Source organism: Bufo bufo, chromosome 4 (genome assembly GCF_905171765.1).
Source record: "Bufo bufo chromosome 4, aBufBuf1.1, whole genome shotgun sequence".
Taxonomy (NCBI): domain Eukaryota; kingdom Metazoa; phylum Chordata; class Amphibia; order Anura; family Bufonidae; genus Bufo; species Bufo bufo.
In genome coordinates this window covers 280,533,363-280,552,156 of record NC_053392.1, presented here as the reverse complement: position 1 = coordinate 280,552,156, position 18,794 = coordinate 280,533,363, and the positions used below count along the sequence as shown (strand labels likewise).

The 18,794-nt window shown below is 46.0% G+C and overlaps 1 protein-coding gene across 5 annotated transcripts in view; it reads right to left on the bottom strand.

The window, feature by feature from the left end:
* FAM135A (family with sequence similarity 135 member A) overlaps window positions 1–17,000 on the bottom strand; it is a 98,371-nt gene extending 81,371 nt beyond the window's left edge. For all 5 annotated transcript variants that reach the window (XM_040428634.1, XM_040428632.1, XM_040428631.1 and 2 more), the window contains exon 1: window positions 16,851–17,000. The gene's annotated coding sequence lies outside the window, so the exon portion shown is untranslated. The remainder of the gene's footprint in view (window positions 1–16,850) is intronic.
* Between the last annotated feature and the right edge of the window lie 1,794 nt (window positions 17,001–18,794).

Below are 18,794 nucleotides of genomic sequence, written 5' to 3'. Positions count from 1 at the left end.
TCCAAACATACCTTTGTGCACTTTGTGTCTGTATTCCATGTCCAGGAAAAGCACTTTAGGCCCCCTTTCACACGGGCGAGTTTTCCGCGCAGGATGCGATGCGGGAGGTGAACGCATTGCACCCGCACTGAATACCGACCCATTCATTTCTATGGGGGCTGTTCACATGAGCGGTGATTATCACGCATCACTTATGCATTGCGTGAAAAATCGCAGCATGTTCTATAATATTCTGCGTTTTTCACGCAACGCAGGCCCCATAGAAGTGAATGGGTTGGCCTGAAAAATCGCAAGCATCCGCAAGCAAGTGCGGATGCGGTGCGATTATCACGCACGGTTTGCTAGGAGACGATCGGGATGGAGACCCGATCATTATTGTTTTCCCTTATAACATGGTTATAAGAGAAAAATAATAGCATTCTGAATACAGAATTGCAAAGTATTTATAGTTCAAGGACCTGTGTTGACGTCACTCCGGTCATCACATGGTACGTCACATGATCTTTTACCATGGTGAATCACCATGGTAAAAGATCATGTGACGTACCATGTGATGACCGGGAGTGACGTCATCACAGGTCCTAGAACTATAATTAATGCTCACCACAGGTCTTTCAACAAAGGAGACACAAGGAGATGCCGGGCTACGCGAGCAAGTGGATTAAGGTGAGTTAAATTTTTTTAATTTTTTTTTAACCCCTCAGTGCTATTTACTTTGCATTCTGTATTCAGAATGCTATTATTTTCCCTTATAACCATGTGTTAAGGGAAAAATAATACAATCCACAGAACACACGATCCCAAGCCCGAACTTTTGTGAAGAAGTTCGGGTTTGGGTACCAAACACGCACGATTTTTCTCACGCGAGTGCAAAACGCATTACAATGTTTGGCACTCGCGCGGAAAAATCGCGGGTGTTTCCCGCAACGCACCCCGCACATTTTTCCGCAACGCCCGTGTGAAAGAGGCCTTAGGGTTCATTCAGAAGTCTGCACATCGGGTACGGATCCGTTCCGCAATTATACGGAACGGGTGCAGACCCATTAATTTTAAATGGGAACGGAAAAGATTCGGACAGCACAGTGTGCTGTCCGCATCCGCATTCCGGTCCTGCGGCTCCGACAAAAAATAGCAACATGTCCTATTCTTGTACGCAGCTGTGGACAAGAATAGGCATTTCTATTGGGGTGCCCGGCCTGGTGTTTTGCTGGAAAACAGGTCCCAAGTGCCCAGCTGAAAGTGAAAGTAAAAACAGCTTTAGCTAGTTTGACACTAGCGTTTTGGGTTCCGATTGAGAGATCCATTCAGGAGACTCTCACAAGTGGGGCCAAAATGGATCAGTTTTTGCCCTAAAGTATTTTGAATGGAAATAGGGGATCGGCTCAGAATGCATCAGTTTGCCTCCGTTCAGTCACCATTCCGCTCTGGAGGCGGACACCAAAACGCTGCCTGCAACGTTTGCTGTACGCTTGACGAAACTGAGCCAAACGATCCGTCTGACACACAATGTAAGTCAATTGGGGACGGATCAGTTTTCTCTGACACAATCTGGCACAATAGAAAAACCATAATACAACTAGATCCGTTCATGACGGATGCATGCGGTTGTATTATGGTAACAGAAGCATTTTTGCAGATCCAGACGGATCCGCAAAAAAAAGCTAGTGTGAAAGTAGCCTTTCACTCCTGACTGATTTCTTTATCTCTGATTGAAATGCCAGCCTTCAAACAAGGTCAGGTTCATATTTCTAGTGGCTACCAATCCCAAGCTATGAGCAACTAAAGCAGCCCTCCTCTCTTCAGTTTGGTTTTGCTTTGGGCACTTGGAGCAGCAGAGCTGGGCACTTGGGACAGAATACCGTATTTTCCCCCGGCGTACAAGACGACTTTCTAACACTAGAAATTATTTTTTTAAATCGGAGGTCGTCTTATAAGCCGGGGGATAACTCAGATCCGATATTATATTCCTAACCCCAGGCGTTCCGATGGTGACGGGGGCGCTTGTCTGGGGGTTAGAATATACAGGGGCCCCGCCGCTCACAGGAGTCATTTATAAACTGTAATCGGTAACTTTAACTTTAATTAGCGCTCATCTCTTTACTAGGGAACTTACTCTCAGCTCCGTAACAGGCAGTGCGGTGCGGCACTCACTCACTGACGTCACGTGCCCTGCTCCTCCCACTAGGCAGCGCAGGCACGTGACGTCAGTGAGTGAGCGCCGCCCACACTGCCGCTGTTACCGGAGCTGAGAGTAAGGTACCCTAGTAAAGAGATGAGCGCTAATTAAAGTTAAAGTTACGGATTACAGTTTATAAATGTACTCCTGTGAGCGTCGGAGAGGGGGATCTGTGGATGGCACTGTTTAGGGGGGGGGGGGGCTGTGTATAGCACTGTTTAGGGGGAGCTGTGGATGGCATTGTTATGGGAGGGGGATCTGTGGATGACACATATAGCATAAGATGCTATATAGTGTCATCCATAGATCCCCTCCCATAGCAGTGTCATCCACTGATCCCCCTACCCATAGCAGTCTCAACCACTGATCCCCCTCCCCATAACAATGCCATCCACAGATCCCCCTCCCATAACAATGCCATTCACAGATCCCCCTCATAACAGTGCCATCCACAGATCAGAGTCAGTTCCCTGGACTGGAGAAGATCGTCTTGAAGACAGGGAGGGCTGAGCATTCAGGGATAGTCTTATCGGCGAGTATAGCCCAAACCCTATATTTTAAAAGGAAAAGTTGGGGGTCGTCTTATACGCCGAAAATACGGTAAGTGCTTTTCCTGGACATGGAATAAAGGTACAAAGTGCACACAGGTAGGTTAGGAGTATGTCTGCAATCTTCTATGGGCAGTTCTCTTTGTTAGGATCAATTCACAACGTCCGTAGTGTATTGCGGATCCGCAATACACCCGGCCGGCACCCCCATAGAAGTGCCTATGGGTGTCCCGGCCGCAATTGCGGACAAGAATAGGACATGTTTAATTTTATTTCCGGAGCCGTGGTTCGGAAGCGCGCTCCGGGAAATGCATCCATTCCTACCCCATAGAGAATGAATGGGTCTGCAAATTGCGGAGCGGACCCTTATATTGATGAAAAAACAGTAACAGACTCCCTTTAAAAGGGGTTTGCCAGGAATTAAAATACTTAAATATTATTTTATAATAAATATATTCACAAATACCTTTCATTACTTAGAATGGCTTGTTTTGTCTGGGGAGCAATCATTTTGAGAAATAAAATGGCCACCGTCCTAATCACACATGGGGACAAGTTACTTCACCACAATGAGCCATAGTGCTGCCTCATCATCCTCTCTGCTCTGCTTGTCAGGGGTTATGATCCTGAATACAGGTGAATCTCTGTGGGAATGGAGATCATGAGGAGATATGAGAGGAGGGTGAGGTGTGGGTAATGAGCAGCAGCACTTGTATGCAGTCTCCATTACCACAGCTCCACATCACCATAGCCTTTCCTGTCCGTCCTCTCTGTACTTCATGTCTCCTCATGAACTAAATTCCCCAGAGATTCAGCTAATGTTCTTATCATCTGTATTCAGGATCATAACCCTGACAAGTATAGAGGACGAGGCAGCTCTTTACCTCAGTGTTGTAAAGTAACTTGTCCTCATGTGTGATCATGACAGGGTTTGTGTGAACAAGCCATTATAAATAATGAAAGGTATTAGAGAATATATTTATAATAAAGTAATATTTAAGTATTTTCATTTTCTTAATTCCCGGAAAACCTCTTTAACCGCCTCCGGACCGTCTAACGCAGGATTGCGTTCCAAGGGGTCGATTCATTCCTCCTAGACGCGCCGGCGCGTCATCTCGCGAGACGCGAGATTTCCTGTGAACGCGCGCGCCTGTGTGCGCGTGTTCACAGGAAACTGCAGGTAATCGAGTGGATCTGCAGCCTGCCAGCGGCGATCATTCGCTGGCAGGCTGTAGATCCGATTTTTTTAAACCCCTTAAAGGTATATTAGACGCTGTTTTGATAACAGCGTCTAATATACCTGCTACCTGGTCCTCTGGTGGTCCCCTTTTGCTTGGATCGACCACCAGAGAACACAGGCAGCTCAGTAATATTGTAGCACCAAACACCACTACACTACACCCCCCAACCCCTGTCACTTATTACCCCTGATCACCCATATAGACTCCCTGATCCACCCCCCCTGTCATTGATCACCCCCCTGTAAGGCTCCATTCAGACATCCGTATGTGTTTTGGCGGATGGGTGATCAATGACAGGGGGTGATCACCCCATATAGACTCCCTGATCACCCCCTGTCATTGATCACCCCCCTGAAGGCTCCATTCAGACGTCCATATGTGTTTTGCTGATCCACAGATCCGCGGATCCACGGATCTGTAAAACACATACAGACGTCTGAATGGAGCCTTACAGGGGGGTGATCACCCCATGTAGACTCCCTGATCACCCCCGTCATTGATCACCCCCCCTGTAAGGCTCCATTCAGACGTCCGTATGTGTTTTGCGGATCCACGGATCCGCAAAACACATACGGACGTCTGAATGGAGCCTTACAGGGGGGTGATCAATGACAGGGGGGTGATCACCCCATATAGACTCCCTGATCACCCCCCTGTAAGGCTCCATTCAGACGTCCGTATGTGTTTTGCTGATCCACGGATCCGCAAAACACGGACCACCGCGGATCCGCAAAACACGGACACCGGCAATGTACTTTCTGCATTTGCGGATCCACACATTGCCAGAACTATATAGAAAATGCCTTTTATTGTGCGCAATTGCGGACAAGAAAAGGACATGTTCTATAGGCTCTACAAAAAAAAGCAGTGTTCGCCCGATCAGGCCTGATCTTATGCGCACACTTGCGTTCAGTCCGCCCTCACCGCAGTGACAGAATATTTTTTTTCTGATCACTGCAAAAACACCGTAAAATCGCTGCGGCGCTATAAAAAGATCACTTTGAGAGGCATGGCGAGTTCATAGAAGATTTTTTTTTTTTGGCACAAGTTAGCGGAAATAGATTTTTTTTGTTTTTTGTTTTTTTTGTTTTTTCTTACAAAGTCTCATATTCCACTAACTTGTGACAAAAAATAAAATCTCACATGGATCCGCAAAACACATACGGACGTCTGAATGGAGCCTTACAGGGGGTGATCAATGACAGGGGGGTGATCACCCCATATAGACTCCCTGATCACCCCCTGTCATTGATCACCCCCCCTGTAAGGCTCCATTCAGACGGGAATCCAAATGCGTAAAATTTTATATTTATATTCCAGACTTCTTCTCACGTTTTAGGGCCCCTAAAATGCCAGGGCAGTATAAATACCCCACATGTGACCCCATTTTGGAAAGTAGACACCCCAAGGTATTCGCTGAGGGGCATATTGAGTCCGTGGGAGATTTTATTTTTTGTCACAAGTTAGCGGAAAGGGAGACTGAGAAAAAACAAAAATAAATCATTTTCTGCTAACTTGTGGCAAAAAAAATAATCTTCTATGAACTCGCCATGCCCCTCACGGAATACCTTGGGGTGTCTTCTTTCCAAAATGGGGTCACATGTGGGGTATTTATACTGGCCTGCCATTTTAGGGGCCCCTAAAGCGTGAGAAGAAGTCTGGAATCCAAATGTCTAAAAATGCCCTCCTAAAAGGAATTTGGCCCCTTTGCCCACCTAGGCTGCAAAAAAGTGTCACACGTGGTATCGCCGTACTCAGAAGAAGTAGGGCAATGTGTTTTTGGGGTGTCTTTTTACATATACCATGGCTGGGTGAGATAAATATCTCTGTCAAATGACAACTTTGATAAAAAAAAAATGGAAAAAGTTGTCTTTTAGAGAGATATTTCTCTCACCCAGCATGGGTATATGTAAAAAGAAACCCCAAAACACATTGCCCAAATTCTCCTGAGTACGGCGATACCACATGTGTGACACTTTTTTGCAGCCTAGGTGGGCAAAGGGGCCCCAAATTCTAAAGTGCACCTTTAGGATTTTCACAGGGCATTTTTTACACATTTGGATTTCAAACTACTTCTCACGCATTAGGGGCCCCTAAAATGCCAGGGCAGTATAACTACCCACAAGTGACCCCATTTTGGGAAAGAAGACACCCCAAGGTATTTCGTGATGGGCATAGTGAGTTCATGAGGTTTTTATTTTTTGTCACAAGTTAGTGGAATATGAGACTTTGTAAGAAAAAAAAAAAAATCATCATTTTCCGCTAACTTGTGACAAAAAAACAAAAACTTCCATGAACTCACTATGCCCATCAGCGAATACCTTAGGGTGTCTACTTTCCGAAATGGGTCATTTGTGGGTTTTTTCTACTGTCTGGGCATTGTAGAACCTCAGGAAACATGACAGGTGCTCAGCAAAGTCAGAGCCGCTTCAAAATGCGGAAATTCCCATTTTTGACCATAGTTTGTAAACGCTATAAACTTTTACCCAAACCAATAAATATACACTTATTGCATTTTTTTTATTAAAGACATGTAGAACAACAAATTTAGAGAAAAATTTATATAGAAATGTATTTTTTTTTAAAAAAAAATTACAACTGAAAGTGTAAATTTCGATTAATAAATTTAGATTAATAACAAAAAAAGTAAAAATGTCAGCAGCAATGAAATACCACCAAATGAAAGCTCTATTAGTGAGAAGAAAAGGAGGTAAAATTCATTTGGGTGGTAAGTTGTATGACCGAGCAATAAACCGTGAAAGTAGTGTAGTGCAGAATTGTAAAAAGTGGTCTGGTCATTAAGGGTGTTTAAGCTAGGGGGGCTGAGGTGGTTAACTACAGTGGCTGCTTTCTCAGGTTTTAGTGGAGTCACATGACCTGTGATGTCAGCTTCTCTCCCTACTCTGATGATGTTTAGTGCACAAGCCTCAGAGAGCAGATATGTGTCTATACATAAGACATCACTGTGCTGCCACGCCCCCTGCAATGGGGAACTGCTGCTCTCTGCCCAGTGGAGTCTTCAGGAAAAATTAACCCCTTCAGCAGCAGAGAGGGCTGGAGGCTTTACTGAGTAGCGGCAGGAAGTGAAGAGACACAGGATCTCCCCTCCTCATCCTGCAGACACAGAGCTGACAGACTGGAGGACTTCTGCAGAGCATTGCACAAGAACAGGTAGGGGGAAGATCCTGTGTGTATCAGCAGTGTCATTATACAGCTGGGACTTGTATTCCTACACATACAACATGCTGCTGAGTCTCCCAGCAGGCAGACATGTCACTCAGGGCAGCTCTTGTAGCCACTCCCTTAGCAGTGTCATTATACAGCTTGGACTTGGTAGTCCTACACATACAACATGCTGCTGAGTCTCCCAGCAGGCAGACATGTCACTCAGGGCAGTACTTGTATTCACTCCCTTAGCAGTGTCATTATACAGCTGGGACTTGTAGTCCTACACATACAACATGCTGCTGAGTCTCCCAGCAGGCAGACATGTCACTCAGGGCAGCTCTTGTAGCCACTCCCTTAGCAGTGTCATTATACAGCTGGGACTTGTAGGTCCTACACATACAACATGCTGCTGAGTCTCCCAGCAGGCAGACATGTCACTCAGGGCAGCTCTTGTAGCCACTCCCTTAGCAGTGTCATTATACAGCTGGGACTTGTAGTCCTACACATACAACATGCTGCTGAGTCTCCCAGCAGGCAGACATGTCACTCAGGCAGCTCTTGTAGCCACTCCCTTAGCAGTGTCATTATACAGCTGGGACTTGTATTCCTACACATACAACATGCTGCTGAGTCTCCCAGCAGGCAGACATGTCACTCAGGGCAGCTCTTGTAGCCACTCCCTTAGCAGTGTCATTATACAGCTTGGACTTGTAGTCCTACACATACAACATGCTGCTGAGTCTCCCAGCAGGCAGACATGTCACGCAGGGCAGCTCTTGTAGCCACTCCCTTAGCAGTGTCATTATACAGCTGGGACTTGTAGTCCTACACATACAACATGCTGCAGAGTCTCCCAGCAGGCAGACATGTCACTCAGGGCAGCTCTTGTAGCCACTCCCTTAGCAGTGGTCATTATACAGCTGGGACTTGTAGTCCTACACATACAACATGCTGCTGAGTCTCCCAGCAGGCAGACATGTCACTCAGGGCAGCTCTTGTAGCCACTCCCTTAGCAGTGTCATTATACAGCTGGGACTTGTAGTCCTACACATACAACATGCTGCTGAGTCTCCCAGCAGGCAGGACATGTCACTCAGGGCAGCTCTTGTAGCCACTCCCTTAGCAGTGTCATTATACAGCTGGGACTTGTAGTCCTACACATACAACATGCTGCTGAGTCTCCCAGCAGGCAGACATGTCACTCAGGGCAGCTCTTGTAGCCACTCCCTTAGCAGTGTCATTATACAGCTGGGACTTGTAGTCCTACACATACAACATGCTGCAGAGTCTCCCAGCAGGCAGACATGTCACTCAGGGCAGCTCTTGTAGCCACTCCCTTAGCAGTGTCATTATACAGCTGGGACTTGTAGTCCTACACATACAACATGCTGCTGAGTCTCCCAGCTGGCAGACATGTCACTCAGGGCAGCTCTTGTAGCCACTCCCTTAGCAGTGTCATTATACAGCTGGGACTTGTAGTCCTACACATACAACATGCTGCTGAGTCTCCCAGCAGGCAGACATGTCACTCAGGGCAGCTCTTGTAGCCACTCCCTTAGCAGTGTCATTATACAGCTGGGACTTGTAGTCCTACACATACAACATGCTGCTGAGTCTCCCAGCAGGCAGACATGTCACTCAGGGCAGCTCTTGTAGCCACTCCCTTAGCAGTGTCATTATACAGCTGGGACTTGTAGTCCTACACATACAACATGCTGCTGAGTCTCCCAGCAGGCAGACATGTCACTCAGGGCAGCTCTTGTAGCCACTCCCTTAGCAGTGTCATTATACAGCTGGGACTTGTAGTCCTACACATACAACATGCTGCTGAGTCTCCCAGCAGGCAGACATGTCACTCAGGGCAGCTCTTGTAGCCACTCCCTTAGCAGTGCAGGGGAGGGGCAGAGATTGTTGTTATTGCAGGTAAACAAAGGGACAGAAGAGAACCAGGGAAATGAGGAAATAGATTTTATTTTGCCTAAATTTGTTTAGCTTACTTATATATTGCTGACCATCAGATTTACAGTGCTATATTTTTTTCATAACTCAGACAACACCTTTAATTCTTGTGAAACACCACAAGAAAACTCATATTTGCATAACTTGAGGGGTGTAGTTTCTGAAATGGTGTCATTTATAGGTGGTTTCTATTATGTTAGCAAAGTGACTTCAAAAATGAATTGATCATGAAAAAAGTGGGTTTTGGGAACTTTCTTAAAAATTTTTAAAACTGCATCTAAAATTCTAATTCAACTTAATATCTAAAAAAAATAAAACGTCATTTAGAAAATGATGCCAGCATAAAGTAGACATATGGGAAATGTAAAATAATAACTATTTTATGAGGTATCTCTATCTGTCTTTAAAGAAGAGAAAATGAAATTTTGAAAATTGCGAATCTTCCCAATTTTTGGTAAATTTTGGATTTTTTTTTATAAATAAAGGTGATTTATATTGACTGAAATTTACCACTGCCATGAAGTACAATGTGTTACAAGAAAACAATCTCAGAATGGCTTGGATAAGAAAAAGCGTTCCTGTGGTTCATCCGATTCAAACACTGTTTTTCTTCTGTTGATCCGAGGCTCCGCTGCTTAATTTTGTTACTTTTTCTTAATATGCAAATTAGGCCTTCGGTGCAATGAGGATGTCACCATTGCTCTCGTTGCACCCAAGCTCCACTTCTTTCTGTGACCAGCCACTCTTTCTCTGCTTTGACGGACAGGGCCAGGGAGTGCCAAAGCAACCAGGGAGGGGCTGATCACAGAAATGAGCTTGGGTGCAACAAGAATAACGGTGACGCCCTTATTGCACCAAAAAAGTATAATAACGAAGCCTAGGATCAACAAAAGAAAAAGGCCTCATGCACACAACCGTATTTTGTTTCCGTGTCCGTTCCGTTTTTTTTGCTGATAGGATGCGGACCCATTCATTTCAATGGGTCCGCAAAAAACGCAGACAGCACACCGTGTGCTGTCCGCATCAGTATGTCCGTTCCGTTGCTCCGCAAAAAAAATAGTGCATGTCCCATTTTTTTCTAGTTTGCGGACAAGGATAGGCATTATTACAATGGATCCGCAAAAAAAAAACGGATCCACAAAAAAAACGGATGCCATACGGAACGTCATCCGTTTTTTTTGCGGATCCGAAATTTGCGGACCGCAAAACACATACGGTCGTGTGCATGTAGCCTATGTGTGTATGCAAACAGCTGGATAGGAAGGTCCCTGCTGACAGAATCCCTTAAAACAAGCACTAGCTATACCATCGACTGGTCCTCGTTCTGGGCAGTGTGAAAGGACCCCATCTTTATTTTTTTACTTATCCAATGGTGGATCAGTTATTTAGAAATAAAAACTACAAAAAAATAAATAAAAACCACATGTGATAAAAAAAAATGTGAGCAATAATTTGTGTGTAGAGTGCCTTACACACAACACAATGTTTCACACCTGCGGCAGCAATTCTGGTTAGCTGTCCCGGTAGAGAACAGCCTGCCGGAATTCTCCAGAAACGCCACTGCTGGACGCAACCCGAATGCCAACCAGCCCCATTAACTGTAATCCGGCAAAAATGCAGAGAATTGGCTGGACAGAAAGCGCTGCACACGTCCACATAACTTAGGTGCATAAAGCGCCAACATGTAAAACGCCAGTCTTAATTAATGGGCCTGTAAGCGTTTGGTGGTGTTTTACGCACACTTGTTTAAAGCCCGGGTAAAAGGACCCTAAGGGCATGCTCACATGGGGCAGATACACGTGGCGCCTGGATTCGCAAGTAGAAAATCAACAGCGTACTAAAGCAACAGCAATATGGAGACTTTAACAAACTGAATGTTGCAGATATTAAATCCCCTGACCGTCCATTCTTTTGGAATATTTTCATCATGGATTTTCATCAGCAGGGTGAAATCCACAACAAAATCTGCCCATACAGGGCTCCAGATGGCGACCAAAATGGTCGCCAATGCGACTTAGAATTGCAAAATGAGTCTTGTCGCCATTTGCGCCTAGGCCCTCCGCTGTTCTGCCTCTTTAAGAAAAAAAGGCTTTCTTCCAGCACACTCGCTGCAGACGTCTGCTGGGTGAAGACCCGCCCCTCACACTACCCCGCATAGAGGGTGGGCGTGGCTTGGGCTCCCGCCTCCAGCAGTCTCACAACTTTGGAGGTGAAGCTGAGCTGCTGGAGACATTTCAACTAAAGGAGGACGTCCAGAGCTACAGCACAGTCCACGGACTAGGCGAGTCACCTGTATACAGATTTATTACTGAGGTCTTACTGAGAAGCCAGGGATTGGTAGCACTCCATAGTATGTCTGTGGGATCCGCTGTCCTGACCTCCCAGCACTGCTGGGGGTCGCATAGCATTATATTGATTTATGATGCCATGTAACCCTTAGGGCTGTTTCACACGAGCGGATGCCGTGCGCGACATCCGCTCCGTGAATGACAGCCAAGACCCGATGCAGACTGCAGAAGCACGGAGCATTAACATGACTGATAATGCTCTGTGCCTCTCTGAGATCTCTTTACTACGAAATCACAGTGACAACTTTATCTCCCTGTGATTTCGTAGTAAAGAGATCACAGAGAGGCACGGAGCATTATCAATCATGTTACTGCTCCGTGCTTCTGCAGTCTGCATCGGGTCTTGGCTGTCATTCACGGAGCGGATGTCACGCACGGCATCCACTCGTGTGAAACAGCCCTTAGAGGTCTGGAATGTATTAGATGACACTGACATAATGCTGCCAGTGTTGTCCAATACATTCCAGAACTGTAGGGGTTACATAGCATCATAAATCAATCTAATGCTGTGTGACCATGGCAGTGCTGGGAGGTCAGGACGGAGCTCCTGCAGACACACTGTGGTGTGAAGCCAGCACAATCCTACCAATGTCTGTAATAAATCATTATTCACTTACAAATAGGGGACAGCAATCAGCTCAATCCATGTTACTGCTGGCAGGATGATGAAACGGTGGGACTCCCCTGGCCAGTCCCAAGGCACACAGATCGACAAGGAGCCTGTACCGCACACAATGTCCTTACTGACACGTGGGTGATGGGCAGATGGTTAGCTGCTCCTTTCTGCTCCAAAGACATGTGGCTAATGGCACTAAAGCCATTAGGGGTTAAGCACAGGCTAGTTCAGCTGCCAGAGGAGGTCCCCTACCTTTCCTACATCTCTACTTGCTGGCAGTGAATGGAAACCTTCAAGACTGAATGTCCATGTCCGGCCACAGTTACACACCGAGCAGCACTAGAATATGGGCAATCTTTCCTCAAGAAAAAGCAAACAAGAAAGGTTTTCATTCACTGACAGGCAAGCAGAGGGGTTGAGAATAAAGAGTAAAGCTCATGAAGTATTATATTTTTATCTGCTATATTATATTTTTTCTAAATGTAAAAAAAAAAAAAGGGCCCCCCGCAACCCCACTGTCACGCTGGCCCCGTCAACATGTGATGCCCGCTGATGTGGTCACTGGTTACACAGGTGCCCCTCAAGTGATTGGCCTGTTAAGGAGTGCAGTAAGGGTAGTTTATTTTAACCCATTCTGTGTCACATATAGAAGAATATTGGTTTGAAACCCCTTAAAAAAGTAACTCCTTAAAGGGTTTGTATACACAAATTTCTGAGACTGGCAGGACCTTTGTTGGTGATCCTCCTTACCTGGGTCCCGACTCGTTTGCTCCCCAGCCCCCGTTGCTTGTCTTGAGTCCCTTCATGAAAACATCCTATTTGACGCTGTTACAGCCAATAACTGACCACTGCTTCCCTTGCATTATGTTAAATGGTCATGTGATGCAAGGGGAGCAGATCTCCACTGTGGCCAGTGATTGGCTGCAGCAGCATCAAGATAAAAGTTTTCATGGAGAAACCCAAGACAAGCAGTGGAGGCCTGGAAGTGAATGAGCCAGGCCCAGCCCCTAGGGATTACTAACGAGAATCTGGCTAGTCTGACAGGTCATGGAAATGCGTGCACAACCCCTTTAACTGCGAGGGCTGTAGCTTAGAAAACCCCATGCTCCCAGCTATATTACTGTATATGTAGTTTAAATTTGGCGACTAAAAATTTCATTTGGCTCATACATTTTTCAGGTTTGGAGCCCGAGCCAATGACTGGAGCACTGCCATAGAGGGTCATTTGCTAAAGATCAGCATTTCACACGCCAGCCTTTGTAAAAACCTCAACAGAAGAAGATCGGCCCATTTGTCACATCTTCTGCTGTCCATGCGCCAGGAGTAGATTTCTGGTGTAATACGCACCAGTTTTCCAACGCACATGTCATTAAATGAGTCCATGGAAAAGTGGAGAAGGTGTCGGAAAAAGCCAAAAAGTATGGCATTTTCAGTGTTTTGCGTGCCGTTTTTAATGGATCCGTTTTTTTGTTTCAGTAGTGTTTCCGGTTCTATTCCGTATGGCATATACAGTATACAGCAATTACATAGAAAAAATTGGGCTGGGCATAAAATTTTCAATAGATGGTTCCGCAAAAACGGAACACATCCGGAAGACATATGGAGTAGATTCCGTATGTGTTCCGTTTTTTTTTTTGCGGACCCATTGACTTTAATGGAGCCACGGAAGGTGATTTGCAGGCAATAATAGGACATGTTCTATCTTTGAACGGAACGGGAAAACGGAAATACAGAAACGGAATGCATACGGAGTACATTCTGGTTTTTATGCGGAACCATTGAAATGAATGGTTCCGTATACGGCCCGTATACAGAACCCAAAAAACGGACAATATATGGAACGCAAAAAACGTTTGTGTGAACGAGCCTTTAAAGAAGACTTGGTAACAGTATACAAAACCTAACAATACAAGAAGCCAAGCTCTGCTTATTCTCCAGCGTCACAATCACTGCAGGCGAGGCTGTAGAACACCCGTTTTAAGCCCCCAGACGCCTATTATGCAGCTTTGCAGGAGAAGGCGCACACCACCGAGTGGTAGGAGATGTGCAAACAAAAGCAAAACGACCGTGTGGCTTTTTCGGTATTTTGCGGTCTGTTATTAACTGATCCATTGTTCTGTTTTTTTTGTTTCCGTTGTGTTTCCGTTCTGCAAAAAATCTCCATATGGTTTCCTTATGCGATCCGTTGTTTGCGGATCGCAAACAGAAACACAATTTTTTTATTTATTAATGTAATGTACAGTAATGTATTTTAACAGTATACACATGGGCAAAGTGGGCCTGGATCCGCAAAAACAGATGACATACGGATATGTTCCGTATGCATTCTGTATTTTTTGCGGACCCATTGAGTTGAATGGAGCCACGGATCGTTATTTGTGGGCAATTATAGGACAAGTTCTATCTTTCAGCGAAACAGATATACGGAAATGGAATGCATATGGAGTACATTCCGTTTTTTTTGCGGAACCATTGAAATGAATGGTTCCGCATACAGACCGCAAACGGAACCTGCAAAAACGTTTGTGTGCAAGAGGCCTTAACCGTGAAGACCGCAAGAAAGACATTAGTAACCGGTGGCATAACAGCAGTCAGCTATCACACGACCGTATCCACTTTTACAATCCACAAATCGCGGTCCCACAAAATATAGATGCGGTCCATGTGCATTCCACATGCTTTGTGGGCCCCACTTCTCGGCAAAATGGACATGCTCTACAGATGCGGACAGCACACAGATGACATCCATGTGCCGTCCAGATTTTTGTGGTGCAATAGAAATGAATGCATCCTCGTGCGAGATGGAGATGGGACGCAGACCAAAAATATGCTTGTGTAAATGCACCCTCTCTAAATCCTACCAAACCCATCTGGCACATCACCGAGCTATTGGGATGAAAATGAGTCACGACTTCAGGCTCGTCTTCAGTCAGGTAAGGTGCTGGCTCACAGACAGTCCAAAAATAAGAACGCCGTACATAAAGCGTCTCACGTTTGGGGGAACAGAAGTCACAAATCCAGTTTTACTAGTTCTACACAGAGGAGCTCCAAACAAGAAAGGCTGATTCACATCTACGTGCAACTGATCCGCCAGACCCCACTGACTACAATTGGATGCAGACATTTTTCCAGCATAAGTGTCGGACAAAAAGCTGTGCGTAAAGGACTTCTTGTCTACCCCAAGCCGGCACTTATGCCAGAAAGTATCCAGATCACCGCCGGATTCTATTATAGTCAATGGGGTCTGGCTATGCCGGATCCAGTGAACTCCAGCAGGCTGTTCCTCTGCCAGATCAGTAAAACGTATCCGTGTTTGAGACGTGGTTTTCACGGACCACTAATAGGAGATGCTCTGGAAACTAATTTTCAGCCTAGCAGTATACATAGAATACAGATGACACACAGAGGGGAAAAAAGTGACCTACGGAGCAAACACAGATGAAGTGCTCACCAACTTGTCACAGATGTCATCACAGATGGTTACAGAGGCATAATTATCAAGGAATTTCCTCTACAAAGAGGCGGGCATCCCAGGTGGCATGAAATCATCAAAAACCGGGTAGCATCTTGTCATGAGAAGGAAGAAGAACCTTTCATAACACAATTTATAAGGCTGAAAGAAGACATCTGTCCATCCAGTTTGGCCTGTCATCCTGAAGAAGGCAAAAAACCTCTGTGAGGCAGAAGCCAATTTTACCAATTTTAGGGGCAAAAATTCCTGACTCCAATCAGAATAACTCCATGATGGTAAAATAACTAAAGACGTGTATTTTTTATCTGTTATGTCAACATTTACAGTCTGAGGAGCAAATGCTAATCTAAGGGGTATTTTACATGGTCCTATAAAATATAGTCAAATATGCCCTTCGTCAGCCACAGGGACGTGACTGGAGCGGAGGACCGACGTGCGCAGTACCACTTTATACAGAGATGGTACTTGGGGACCCTCTGTTCAACCCAGAGACAAGCCAATAAATCCAAAGAACTGTGCCAACCCTCTGAAGAAGGCACACTTTATGTAGAGGAACCAGGGGTCTGCCCATAAGAATGGACCGCTGCCTGATACCAATGGGTGCGCACCTTCCAGGCTCCTGAATTCTGCAATATTCTATTTCTCCCTGGTTTTCGCTACACACTGGAAGCCAACATCTGATCTTATTTCTAGGTTTCCAGGAGACCACCCACAGAAGATGGTGACATTGGTAGTCCAGTATCAGAGGGATCTCCTCAGATCATGTACCATCAGTGAGTCTTCTAGCTCCAGCCTTCTCACACATCTACCTGGGATAGCTCCAGCATTTTTTCAGAACTTGCCTTTCAGGAACCAGGGAAAGTAGGGCATCTCCTATAGTTCTGGGACCAAGCTGTATTGTGACAGGTCAGACTGGCAGAATCGTCAGTAAAATCGTAGTAATAGCTGTGTTTTCCGCTTGAGCAGGCGCCAACACCTATACCGTGGCGGTGTCTCTTCTTGTGCAGGACCTCCATCACCCTCTGCCCTACACCACACATCCTTACCCTGGCATGACACACAATTTACCCTCAACAGCCACAATGCCCATTCCTGGGGCACACTGCGGTGGGTACAATGGAGAGTTGGGCACCACACACCGGGCTACCCACCGCTCACACACCAGTAGTGCCAGTCACACGGAGGGCTGACAATAGGGACACACGACTGTTGGCAGTGGGCACAAATATTGTCCCACCCTGCCCACACATACGCACAGGTCTGTCCGTGCCGCCGGGCCTACTGGATCCGACCCCTCATTCACCTACACACAAAGCTCTTACCGGCAGCCGGTGAAGAGAAATACACAAGCCGCTGAGACCCGGCCAAAGCCCCGGCCTGGAGTAGGACAGCCATCCGGCCGGCCACGGACACACGGAGAGGAGGAGAGAGGCGCGGAGCTCCGCCTCTGAATGACAGCCGGGGGGAGGGGAGCCGCCGCCACACTCTGACCCCGCACCGAGTGCGCTGCGGGTACCTCAGACAGACCGTGCCTGCCATCCACCTCTACACTGGCACTGCCCACACCAGTCCTAGCCCCCTGCAGCCAGGGTTGCCAACCAGAATTCTTCTTTTTCTGGACAACTTATCCCAAAATCACGGAAAACCATAACGACTGATAAAGACTCTAAGTAATCCATGTCTATGGCGCAATGTACTGATCAGAACTGGTTACCAGCAGTTACTGGGAGCTGGAAATGATGAGAATTACCATAATGTAGCACCAGCCTCAAAACATTCACAGGCGCATCTATTTTTTTTCGCAGACGAGGTAAAAACGTCGCCTATTTTTACGGACTGGACGGCTGGCCACGCTGCCTGCAGCAGATAGAGAGGGAGCTTTCTGGAAGCTGAATTAGGGCTCATGCACACCACCGGTCCGCAAAAAATACGGAAGATGTCCGTGTGCATTCCGTATTTTGTGGAACTGAACAGCTGGCCCCTAATAGAGCAATACTATCCTTGTCCGTAATACGGATAATAATAGGACATGTTACTTTTTTTGTGGATAGGAAATACGGACATACGGAATGCACACGGAATAACTTTTTTTTTGCGGACCCATTGAAGTGAATGGTTCCTCATACGGTCCACAAAAAAAATGAAATGGACATGGACAGAAAATACGTTTGTGTGCATGAGCCCTTAGGGTACACGACCGTAAGTACAGTGCTGCCCATAATTATTCATACCCCTGGCAAATTTTGACTTAAAGAGGACCTTTCACTAGATTAAAAAATCTAAACTAAGCATACAGACATGTAGAGCGGCGCCCAGGGATCCCCCTGCACTTACTATTATATCTGGGCGCCGCTCCGTTCTCCCGGTATAGGCTCCGGTATCTTCACATGTTAGGCTCCACCCAGGGGAACCTGCCGGCGTCTCCTTCTCCCATGCTGTAGTGCTGGCCAATCGCAGCGCTCAGCTCATAGCCTGAGAGAAAAAAAAACCTCTATGAAGATACCGGAGGCTATACCAGGCGAACGGAGCGGCGCCCAGGTATAACAGTAAGTGCAGGGGGGTCCCTGGGCGCCGCTCTCAGTGTCTGTATAGTTAGTTTTGATTTTTTTTATCCTAGTGAAAGGTCCTCTTTAAAGTTACTTTTATTCAACCAGCAAGTAATTTTTTGATGGGAAATGACATAGGTGTCTCCCAAAAGATAATAAGACCATGTACAAGAGGCATTATTGTGGAAAAAAACATTTCTCAGCTTTTATTTACATTTGAGCAAAAAGTGTCCAGTCCAAAATTATTCATACCCTTCTCAATAATCAATAGAAAAGCCTTTATTGGCTATTACAGCAATCAAACAGTTCCTATAATTGCAGACCAGCTTTTTTCATGTCTCCACAGGTATTTTTGCCCATTCATCTTTAGCAATGAGCTTCAAATCTTTCAGGTTGGAGGGTCTTCTTGCCATCCGCCTGATCTTTAGCTCCCTCCACAGATTCTCAATTGGATTTAAGTCTGGACTCTGGCTGGGCTACTCCAAAACGTTAATGTTGTTGTCTGCTAACCATTTCTTCACCACTTTTGCTGTGTGTTTTGGGTCATTGTCATGCTGAAATGTGCACTGGTGCCCAAGGCCAAGTTTCTCTGCAGACTGCCTGATGTTGTCGTTGAGAATCCTCATGTATTGCTCTATATTCATGGTGCCGTTTACTGTGATTAGGTTCCCTGGTCCATTGGCTAAAAAACACCCCCAAAGCATTAGGTTCCCACCACCA